General features: G+C 39.0%; 1 protein-coding gene across 1 annotated transcript in view; it reads left to right on the top strand.

The window, feature by feature from the left end:
- Window positions 1-88: 88 nt before the first annotated feature.
- The window catches only part of serpini1 (serpin peptidase inhibitor, clade I (neuroserpin), member 1), a 51,915-nt gene continuing 39,679 nt past the window's right edge, over window positions 89-12,324 (top strand). The window contains exon 1 of the mRNA XM_013131366.4: window positions 89-202. The gene's annotated coding sequence lies outside the window, so the exon portion shown is untranslated. The remainder of the gene's footprint in view (window positions 203-12,324) is intronic.

Below are 12,324 nucleotides of genomic sequence, written 5' to 3'. Positions count from 1 at the left end.
TTGACCGATTCAACGCGCGTTGAAAATAATAACGCACGCATTTTATTCACTAAGAGGAGTAAATGACCAATCGACGAGTGGAGAGGGCGGGACAAGAGCGAAATATTTAGCTCCGCGAGGGACCAGCAGTGGTGGTGACGATAACCGACGAGGCAACACACGAGATAGTGCAGCATCCCTACACTGTACCTGATACTGTTCGGTAAGGCACATTTACAATTATTTTCAATTCACAGAAATATGTTCAATGCACTGTGTGTATATCATATATGCATATATAATTTACTTGCAGACATTTATAAGTTTTGATTACAATTTCTGACTTGATTATAGCAGTTTAGGAGGCCTATGAAATGTGTTCCCCACATACAAAAATAGCATCAACGATAGCCCATGTGGAGATTTTTTTTCGCTGAGGACACAGGTACAATGACAATATTGTTGTCTGCTTTATGCACTTTAAATTGATAACGTTTATTGAGCAACAGTTCATTTTCCCTGGGAAATGTTGTAATATAAGCGAATTTAATTCCCACCTTGCGCAATACACACACCACTTGCTGATGGCTCTCACACATAGACGCGTGGGGCGTGCGCTGCACGGACTGAATTTTTAACCGAAACAGCTTAAACCGCTGCTTTTATTTAGAATAAACTTGGAACATTCGTTGTCATTAAGCAAATGACTGAGGAGAACATATCATTTAAAAATGTTTAAAAACAGCAATATTCAATATACCAATTCCACCAAACCCAATAGAACCTTTTCCATTCCTCAATATCCTGAATTTGCTTTTCGGCTAGAAACAAACGAACACACATAACCAGCTATGTTTGGTTATCAATCCTATTAATCCTGCGGTAATCTGTGATGATGCGCCTGCTGTGAGTTTGACTGCTGTGTGTATGTTAAGCACATTTCAATAATTTCATGCTTAACAAATCAGCCTTGCGCAACATGGGTGGGGTGTGTATGTGTCTTGCTAAAGTATAAAAAACCCTGACCAATTCTCATAATTACTGAATTACAAATGGTATATTGAATTATTGATCAAAATTAATTATTGTTAGGTGATTTTGGTTTTATGTTCAGAAATACCTCTGAGGAAAACAAATGGTTGCAGTATTTAACCCCCACACATTAATATTTGATAGAGCAACCATTACCTTTTTTGTTATGTATGTACAGTGCGTTCAAAAATTACTCAGACCCCTTTCACTTTCTCCACATTTTGTTGTGTTATTAACTTGATTTATAAAATATTCAATATGTATTTTTGCTATCAATTTACCATATAATGACAATGTGAAAACACATTTATATAAATGTGTGTCAATTTATTGAAAATGAAAAACTTAAATCTCTCATGCACATAAGTATTCAGACCCAGTGCTATGACACTCTGAATTGACCTCAGATGCATCCTGTGTTCTTTGGTCATCCGTGAAATGACTGTTGAACTTGATTGGAGTCCACCTGTGGCAGATTTTATTGATCAGACATAATTTAGCATGACTCACACCTGTCTATATACAGCCCCACACTTCACAGTTTATATCAAAGCAAAAACCAAGCCTGTAAGTCCAAGCAACTCAACTTAGACCTCTGCAATGGACTCGTGTTTAGACTTACAGTGGATATAAAAAGTCTACACACCCCTGTTAAAATGCCAGGTTCTTGTGATGTAAAAGAATGAGACAAAGATAATTCATGTCAGAACTTTTTCCACCTTTAATGTGATCTATAACATGAACAATTCAATTGAAAAACAAACTGAAATCTTTGAGGGGGGAAAATAAAAAACTCACAATAACCTGGCTGTATAAGTGTGCACACCCTTAAACTAATACTTTGTTGAAGCACCTTTTGATTTTTTTACAGCACTCCGTCTTTTTGGGTAGGACTCTATTAGGATGGCAGATCTTGACGTGGCAATATTTGCCCACTCTTCTTTGCAAAAGCGCTCCAAATCTGTCATATTGCGAGGACATCTCCTGTGCACAGCCCTCTTCAGATCACCCCACAGATGTTCAATTGGATTCAGGTCTGGACTCTGGCTGGGCCATTACAAAACGTTAATCTTCTTTGGTGAAGCCATGCTTTAGTGGATTTGGATGTGTGATTTGGTCTTTGTTGTGCTGAAATGTGAACTTCCTCTTCATCTTCAGCTTTCTGCCTGAAGGTTTTGTGCCAAAATTGCCTGGTATTTAGAACTGTTCTTAATTCCCTCCACCCTGAATAAGGCCCCGGTTCCAACTGAAGAAAAACTGCCCCAAAGCATGATGCTGCCACCACCATGCTTCCCTGTGGGTATGGTGTTCTTTGGGTGATGTGCAGTGTTGTTTTTGCGCCAAACATAGCTTTTGGAATTATTGCCAAAAAGTTCAACCTTGGTTTCATCAGATCATAACACATTTTCCCACGTGCTATTGGGGGACTTGATGTTTGTTTTTGCAAGTTTCAGCCAGGTTTGGATGTTCTTCTTTGTAAGAAAAGGCTTCCGTCTTGCCACCCTACCCCATAGCCCATTCATATGAAGAATACAGGAGATTGTTGTCACATGTAGCACACAGCCAGTATTTGCCGGAAATTCCTGCAGTTCTTTTAATGTTGCTGTAGGCCTCTTGGAAGCCTCCCTGACCAGTTTTCTTCTCGTCTGTTCATACATTTTTGAGGGACGTCCAGTTCTTGGTAATGTCTCTGTTGTGCCATATTTTCTCCACTTGATGATGACTGTGTTCACTGTGTTCCATGGTATATCTAATGCTTTGGAAATTATTTTGTACCCTTCTCCTGACTGATATCTTTCAACAATGAGATCCCTCTGATGCTTTGGAAGCTCTCTGCGGACCATGGCTTTTGCACTGAGATGCAAATGTCAGGAATATCCTACTAGAACAGCTGAACTTTATAAGTGATTAATCAGAGTCACTTGAAATGATGGCAGGTTTGTCTTCTTTTTATGACTTCTATTTAACATGAGTTTGAGTGTGATTGGTTAATTCTGAACACGGCCACATCCCCAGTTATAAGAGGGTGTGCACACTTATGCAGCCAGGTTATTGTGAGTTTTTTATTTTCCCCCCTCAAAGATTTCAGTTTGTTTTTCAATTGAATTGTTCATGTTATAGGTCACATTAAAGGTGGAAAAGGTTCTGACATGAATTATCTTTGTCTCATTCTTTTACATCACAAGAACCTGGCATTTTAACAGGGGTGTGTAGACTTTTTATATCCACTGTAGGTCTATACACAAGTCCATTGCAGAGGTCTAAGGAGAGTTGCTTGGACTTACAGGCTTGGTTTTTGCTTTGATATAAACTGTGAAGTGTGGGGCTGTATATAGACAGGTGTGAGTTGTGCTAAATTATGTCTGATCAATAAAATTTGCCACAGGTGGACTCCAATGAAGTTCAACAGTCATTTCACGGATGACCAAAGAACACAGGATGCATCTGAGGTCAATTCAGAGTGTCATGGCACTGGGTCTGAATACTTATGTGCATGAGATATTTCAGTTTTTCATTTTCAATAAATTGACACACATTTATATAAATGTGTTTTCACATTGTCATTATATGGTAAATTGTTAGCAAAAATACATATTGAATATTTTATAAATCAAGTTAATAACACAACAGAATGTGGAGAAAGTGAAAGGGGTCTGAGTAATTTTTGAACGCACTGTACATACATAACAAAAAAGGTAATGGTTGCTCTATCAAATATTAATGTGTGGGGGTTAAATACTGCAACTGGCATTTTAAAAGGGTTGTGTGGACTTTTTATATTCACTGTAGATCTCGGAAAGGTTAAGTAAAATTGATAAAACATTGGCATTTTCCAGTAGTTCAGTGGTCTCCATCATTCTGAAATCAAAGAAGTTTGGAACCACCAAGATTCTTCGTAGAGCTGGCCATCTGGCCAAACTAAGAAACCAGGCAAGAAGGGCCTTGGTCAAGGAGGTGATCTGGACTACAGTGGTCACACTAACAGCACTTCAGAGTTTCTCAACTATCTCTGCAATACTCCATCCATCAGACTAGACTGTTGTCACTACTTTATTAAATGGCACCTGTATGACTCTCAGAACATGAGGGAAATTATTCCAAAACCAAACTATTAGACCTGAATGCAAAGCTCTGCATCTGGCAAAAAACAATCCCTACAACGAAGCGTGGGGGTGGGAGAATCATGCAATAGGGATGCTTCTCTGCGGCATGGACTGGGAGACTGGTCAGGATTAAGGGAAGGATGAACAGAGTAAAACACAGTGAGATCCTTGAAGAACATTTGATCCAGAGCACACAGGACCTCAAATTGGGCAGAGGATTAATCGTTTAGCATGGAGTACACAAAAACGCGAAGTACACAACCAAGAAAATCTGTGAATGTTCTTGGTAAAGAAAAAGCCCAAACCTGAACCCCATTGAACAGCTGTTAATAGACTTGAAGATCACAGTATATAGATGTTCCCCATCCAATCTGATAAAGCTTGAGAGGATCTACAAAGACATTTGAGAAACTGCCCAAATCCATGTGTGCAAATCTGGGAGACACATACCCAAGAAGAATTGCAGCTGGGATCGCTGCCAAATATGCTCCCACAAAGTTCTGAATAAAGGGTCCGAATACATGAGATTTTTTACCTACCATAATTTGGATCTTAATATGTGTCTTCACTTTGTAATAAAAGGGTATTGTCTGCAGAATGATGGAGAAAAAAAATACAATTAATCAGTTATAATTTGATTATAATTAAGCCTATAACATAACCAAATGTGGAGTAAGTGAAGGGGTCTGAATCCTTTCTGAAGGCACTGTATCAGCTCTGCACATTGTTTGGGTGATTTCAAGATTTGCTTCAGGTTGCTTGTTGGTTGGATAACTCTTGTGAACAGAAATTTTCAAGTAGTGCTATAGATTCTCAATGAGATTAAGATCTGGACTTTGACTGGGCCAGTGTAGGACATAAACCTTTGTGTTCTTTAGCCCCTCCAATGATGCTTTGGCATTGTTCTTTGGATTATTGTCCTGCTAAAAGGTGAATATCTTTCCTAGCTTCAGTTTTTAGTGGACTAAGCCAGTTTGCAGTATTTTACTTGCAGTATTTCCCTTTATTTGTTTCTAAATCCATTCTTCTTGTAATTTGAATGGGCATTGTAAGGTTTGCACCACACATAGTGCTTTCCATTTTGGACAAAAACAGTTTTTCATCTAGTTAATATGACAGCAACTTCAGTGGTTCATTGATGGAGGCTAAAGTTAAAGTGTTTGTGTCCTCATTAGGGCAATGTCTTTAATCTGTGTTAACTTGAAATTTCCACTTAAATACTTAGCAACATATACAAACCCGATTACAAAAAAGTTGGGACACTACAATTGTGAATAAAAGCAGAATGCAATGATGTGGAAGTTTCAAATTTCAATATTTTATTCAGAATACTACATAGATGACATATCAAATGTTTAAACTGAGAAAATGTATCACTTTAAGGGAAAAATACGTTGGTTTTAAATTTCATGGCATCAACACATCTCTAAAAAGTTGGGACCAGGCCATGTTTACCACTGTGTGGCATCCCCTCTTCTTTTTATAACAGACTGCAAACGTCTGGGGACTGAGGAGACAAGTTGCTCAAGTTTATGAATAGGAATGTTGTCCCATTCTTGTCTAATACAGGCTTTTAGTTGCTCAACTGTCTTAGGTCTTCTTTGTCGCACCTTCCTCTTTATGATGCACCAAATGTTTTCCATGGGTGAAAGATCTGGACTGCAGGCTGGCCATTTCAGTACCCGGCTCCTTCTTCTATGCAGCCATGACATTGTAATTGATGCAGTATGTGCTCTGGCATTGTCATGTTGGAAAATGCAAGGTCGTCCCTGAAAGAGACGAGGTCTGGATGGGAGCATATGTTGTTCTAGAACTTGGATATAACTGTCAGCATTGAAGGTGCCTCTCCAGATGTGTAGGCTGCCCATGCCACACGCACTCATGCAACCCCATACCATCAGAGATGCAGGCCTCTGAACTGAGCGCTGATAACAATGCCGCAGCATTGGGGGAATTGGTGATCCTCTGCCCATCTTGACTTCTGAGAGACACTGCCACTCTGAGAGGCTCTTTTTATACCCAATCATGTTGCCAATTGACATAATAAGTTGCAAATTGGTCCTCCAGCTGTTTCTTATCTGTACATTTAACTTTTCCAGCCTCTTATTGCTACCTGTCCCAACCTTTTTGGAATGTGTAGCTCTCATGAAATCCAAAATGAGCCAATATTTGGCATGACATTACAAAATGTCTCACTTTCAACATTCAATATGTTATCTATATTCTATTGTGAATTAAATATAAGTTTATGAGATTTGTAAATTATTCCATTCCTTTTTTAATCACAATTTGTACAGTGTCCCAACTTTTTTGGAATTTATGTGTATATATGTGTATGTGCATGTGTATATGTATATGTATATACACTCACCTAAAGGATTATTAGAAACACCATGCTAATACTGTGTTTGACCCCCTTTCGCCTTCAGAACAGCCTTAATTCTACGTGGCATTGATTCAACAAGGTGCTGAAAGCATTCTTTAGAAATGTTGGCCCATATTGATAGGATAGCATCTTGCAGTTGATGGAGATTTGTGGGATGCACAAAGCTCCCGTTCCACCACATCCCAAAGATGCTCAATTTGGTTGAGATCTGGTGACTGTGGGGGCCATTTCCGTACAGTGAACTCATTGTCATGTTCAAGAAACCAATTTGAAATGATTCAAGCTTTGTGACATGGTGCATTATCCTGCTGGAAGTAGCCATCAGAGGATGGGTACATGGTGCTCATAAAGGGATGGACATGGTCAGAAACAATGCTCAGGTAGGCCGTGGCATTTAAACAATGCCCAATTGTTACTAAGGGGCCTAAAGTGTGCCAAGAAAACATCCCCCACACCATTACACCACCACCACCAGCCTGCACAGTGGTAACAAGGCATGATGGATCCATGTTCTCATTCTGTTTACGCCAAATTCTGACTCTACCATCTGAATGTCTCAACAGAAATTGAGACTCATCAGACCAGGCAACATTCTTCCAGTCTTCAACTGTCCAATTTTGGTGAGCTTGTGGAAATTGTAGCCTCTTTTTCCTATTTGTAGTGGGTATGAGTGGTACCCGGTGGGGTCTTCTGCTGTTGTTGCCCATCCACCTCAAGGTTGTAAGTGTTGTGGCTTCATAAATGCTTTGCTGCATACCTCGGTTGTAACGAGTGGTTATTTCAGTCAAAGTTGCTCTTCTATCAGCTTGAATCAGTCGGCCCATTCTCCTCGGACTTCTAGCATCAACAAGGCATTTTCGCCCACAGGACTACCGCATACTGGATGTTTTTCCCTTTTCACACCATTCTTTGTAAACCCTAGAAATGCTTGTGTGTGAAAATCCCAGTAACTGAGCAGATTGTGAAATACTCAGACCGGCCCGTCTGGCACCAACAACCATGCCACGCTCAAAATTGCTTAAATCACCTTTCTTTCCCATTCTGACATTCCGTTTGGAGTTCAGAAGATTGTCTTGACATATACACTCACCTAAAGGATTATTAGGAACACCTGTTCAATTTCTCATTTATGCAATTATCTAATCATCCAATCACATGGCAGTTGCTTCAATGCATTTAGGCAGTGTATATATGTGGTATATATGTGTAAATGTATATGTGTGTATATTTATATGTATGTTGCTATGTGCGTGTGTATGTGTGTATATATACATACATACACACGCACACACACACACAACCGTTCAAAAGTTTAGGTTCACTTAGAAATGTCCTTGTTTTCCATGAAAGCATACATGAAATAAGTTTGAATAGGAAATATAGCAAAATGATGTTAAAAAAAGGTTAAAAATAATGATATCTAATTAAAATGATTGTTTCCTTCAAACTTTGCTTTCATCAAAGAATCTTCCATTTGCAGCATTTACAGCCTTATAGACCTCTGGCATTGTTGTTGTCAATTTGTTGAGGTAATCTGAATAGATTTCATCCCATGCTTCCTAAAGGACATCCCTCAAGTTGGATTGGCTTGATGTGCACTTCTCACAGTCATACGGTCAAGCTACTCCCACAACAGCTCAATAAGGTTGAGATCTGGTGACTGTGCTGGCCACTCCATTATAGACAGAATACCAGCTGACTGCTTCTTCCCTGAAATAGTCCTTGCATCGTTTGGAGCTGTGCTTTGGGTCATTGTCCTGTTGTAGGAGGAAATTGGCTCCAATCAAGTGCCACTCACAGGGAATGGCTTGGCAGCACAGTATATTTCCACAGTACATTGCAAAATGGAGTGATATCCTTTCTTTGTCAGGATCCCTTTTACCATGTACACATTTCCTACCAAAGCACCCCAGACCATCACATTGCCTCCACCATGCTTGGCAGATGTTGTCTTGCACTCCTCCAGCATCTTTTTGGTTTGCATCTCGCAGTTGTGAAGTGAAGAAAGTGAAGAAATTGGGTGTATACAATTTTACATTGAAGACAGTTTTCTGTTGCTCCTACACAGTTTACATTATAGTGTATAGATTTTTGTCTCCTCACCGTTTCAATCTAATGGGCACCGGGACTGAATTTGGAGTGGCTATACTGTATACTAGCCCCAGTATGAACTGGAGGAGCATGCATGGAGACTCAGGCCTCCCTTGTAAAAATTATGTTTAGTCTTAGTCACTTTAGTTGTCATTCGGTTGTCAAAGACAAAGAATGTGCATTAAATAGTAATGACAAGATTCTACAATTTACAAGAGAGACCAAGGCAGAGAACCAAAGCGGAAATAAAAGACTGAAACAATTGTAGAACCATGGCATCTCAAGGTTCTTTGATATGATCTGAATAAAATATGGATTCAGGATTTGTTTTGATGCACTGGAAGCAATGTTGGGAGTAATGTGTTGCAGTAGTCTGACTACTTTTTGAAGTAGTGAGTAACATAACGCGTTAGTTCTTTATTTTAAGTAATCCCTAACTAGTAAATTTTTCACATGAATAACGCATTACTCCCTCAGTGTAACCTACGTAGTTTTACATATTGTTCCTTTTCTTAAGTACCAAGTAGCAGCAAGGGACGCAAAGATGGCAGCACCAGCTGTCCTTGCTAAAGGGAATGGTACACCTACCAAAACCACTCGCTCAACGCCCATTCATTTAAAATCAATATGTAGCTTCAACAAGCGATTTGTGTAGCGGACGGCTGAGCTGTGCGATTCAGCCACTCGCCCAGCTTACTATTGCGACTACATCATTATTACCCTTCGCATATAACCACTCACCGGGGTTGCTGTTATCTAAGTTATGTCTTGCTTGAATTTCTTGCCTGTTGGACAACCAAAGTTCGATCCCAACTCATCCTCCTTTATTTCCAGGCAAACGATTGTTTAATCCGAATGAACACGTAGCTCAGAGCTCAGAGCTACATTAACAACAAATTACAACGGAGGGCACTCAAATAAAGTGCCTTGGGCATAGGGGCTTGTTTGGGATTCAACAGAGGACACTGTCATTCCGTTACTAAACATTATTTTGCCCACATTGTATTTATATTGTATGGGAGGGGATAATAGTAGTTTAACAGTGGTCGTTCCAATATATAAGCAGATAGACATCTTTCTTTTGTCAGCTATAGTTTATAGTAAATGAACATCTAAATACATGCCCTGTTTCTAATCACGATTTTTCAGAATAATTTCAAAACAGATTTAGTTATTATTCACCTCTGATATAATCCATTGTTTCATAACTATTCAGAGATGATATAATCCAGCGTTTCATAACCATTCAGAGGTAAATCATAAAAATAAAATACAAATAAAAATGATTAAAGATTTAATATTGCTGTTTTTTAAAGGTTTTTAAAGGTTTGTTTGTTAGTTAGAGTATAGTACTACAGCTGTTTTTTTTTTTTCTTAGTTTTTCACTGCAATAGATCTCTCTAGTATTGAAGTATGTACTTATAGGCAGATGTGGAGGCAATTGCAATACAAAATAATTTAATGATTAAAGAACTAAATGCAAATATTGTTTGTCATTATGGTATATGATTACTTGAGATAATAGGATTGGTCAGTCTTGCTGTATAATATTTGATATTTGGTAATGTTATATGCTGTTAAGTGACACTGACTATGCAATGCCTGACTATGTAATTACAATCCTGTTTCCAAACAAGTTGGGACGCTGCATAAAATGCAAAGAATACATTATTTGCACATCATTGCATTCAGGTTATCTGTTTATTTAATTGAAAATACTACAAAGAAAACATATCAAATGTTCAAACTGGGAAAATAAAGTTTTTGGAAAAATACTTAGGTTCTGAAATAATTGGACACTGACAAAAGTTTTGTTATTTCGGCTGTTTACCAAAATATATTAAAGTTACAGTTAAATAATGAACATGGGCTTACAATGTGGTCTCTCAGCTTTAATTTGAGGGTATTTACATCCAAATTGGAAGAAGGGTTTAGGAATTACAACTCTTTAATATGTAGCCTCTTTTTCAAAGGACCAAAAGTAAATGGACAATTGACTCAAAAGCTGTTTCATGGATAGGTCTGGGCAATTCTTTTGTTATTTCTTCATCAATTAAGTGAGTAAAAGGTATGGAGTTGATTCCGGGTGTGGCATTCAAAAGCTGTTGCTTTGAACCCACAACATGGGGTCAAAGGAGCTCTCAATGCAAATGAAACAGGCCATCCTTAGGCTTAAAAAAGATCCATCAGAGAGATAGCAAGAACATTAGGAGTGGCCAAATCAACAGTTTGGTACAATCTGAGGAAAAAAAGAATGCACTGGTGAGCTCTGCAACATAAAAAGGCCTGAACGTCCATGGAAGACAACAGTGAAGATCGTAGCAATCTTTCCATGGTAAAGAAAAACCCCTTCACAACATCTAGCCAAGTGAAGAACACTCACCAGGAGGTAGGCATATCATTATCCAAGTCTACCATGAAGAGAAGACTTCACGAGAGCAAATACAGTGGGTTCACCACAAGGTGCAAACCATTCATAAGCCTCAAGAATTGAAAGGTCAGATTTTGCCAAAAAACCTCTAAAAAGCCAGCCCAGTTGTGGAATAGCATTCTTTGGACAGATGAAACTAAGATCAACCTCTACCAGAAAAAAATTATGGCGAAGGCTTGGAACAGGTCATGATCCAAAGCATATCACATTATCTGTAAAATACAGTGGAGGCAGTGTGATGGCATGGGCATGCATAGCTTCCAATGGCACTGGGTCACTGGTGTTTATTGATGATGTGACAGAAGGTAGAAGCAGCCGGATGAATTCGGAAGTGTACAGGGATATATTGTCTGCTCAGACTCAGTGAAGATGATTGGATAACGCTTCACTTTACAGATGGACAATGACCCAAAACATACTGTGAAAGCAACCCAGGAGTTTTTTAATGCAAAGAATTGTAATATTCTGCAATGGCGGAGTCAATCACCTGATCTCAACCCGATCGGGCATGCATTTCACTTGCTGAAGACAAAACTAAAGGCAGAAAGACCCATGAACAAACACCAACTGATGCAGTAAAGACCTGCAGTAAAGACCTGACAAAGCATCACAAAGGAGGAAACCCAGCCTTTGGTGATGTCCATGCGTTCCAGACTTCAAGCTGTCATTGCCTGGAAAGGATTCTCGATAAAGTATTTAAATTGGTATTTACATTTTCTTTATGATTGTGTTATTTTTTTGTCCAATTATATTTGAGCCCCTGAAATAAGGGGACTGTGTAAGAAATTGGTTGCAATTCCTAAACATTTCATACAATATTTTTGTGCAACCCTGTCATGGTGCGGTGAGCAGCAGCGCCACCGTGCCAAAGTTTCTCAGTTCCCATATCTCACGAACACATCCCGGACTGTCAAATGTTTACAATCTTCCACACCAGGTCCCAATCTAGCTAATTTGTATGTGTATGTATGTTTCCCCTCTGCTCCCCACATTGTGGCTCATTGTTCTTGTCATGTTTGGATGTCGTGTGTTGCTGTTATTGTAAGTACTTGTACCATTTCTTCTTATTGTTGTTTTTTAATGCTTTAGTCAGCCCTTTGCTTTGTGTGTTTTTGTGCTCGGTGTTTTGTTTGTTTCTTGTGAAATTAAAGTATCCACACCAACTACCCCTGCCTGCACCTGGTTCCTTGTTAAAGCAACACTGCACTACACCACCTGTTGTGACAAACCCCTTGAATTAAAGCTGAAGGTCTGCACTTCAGCTGCATCTCGGTTGTTTCATTTCAAATCCATTGTGGTGG

The sequence above is a fragment of the Esox lucius genome, chromosome 1, assembly GCF_011004845.1.
Source record: "Esox lucius isolate fEsoLuc1 chromosome 1, fEsoLuc1.pri, whole genome shotgun sequence".
NCBI lineage: Eukaryota > Metazoa > Chordata > Actinopteri > Esociformes > Esocidae > Esox > Esox lucius.
The sequence above is the reverse complement of the archived record's forward strand: the minus strand, read 5'-3'. Positions and strand labels throughout refer to the sequence as shown.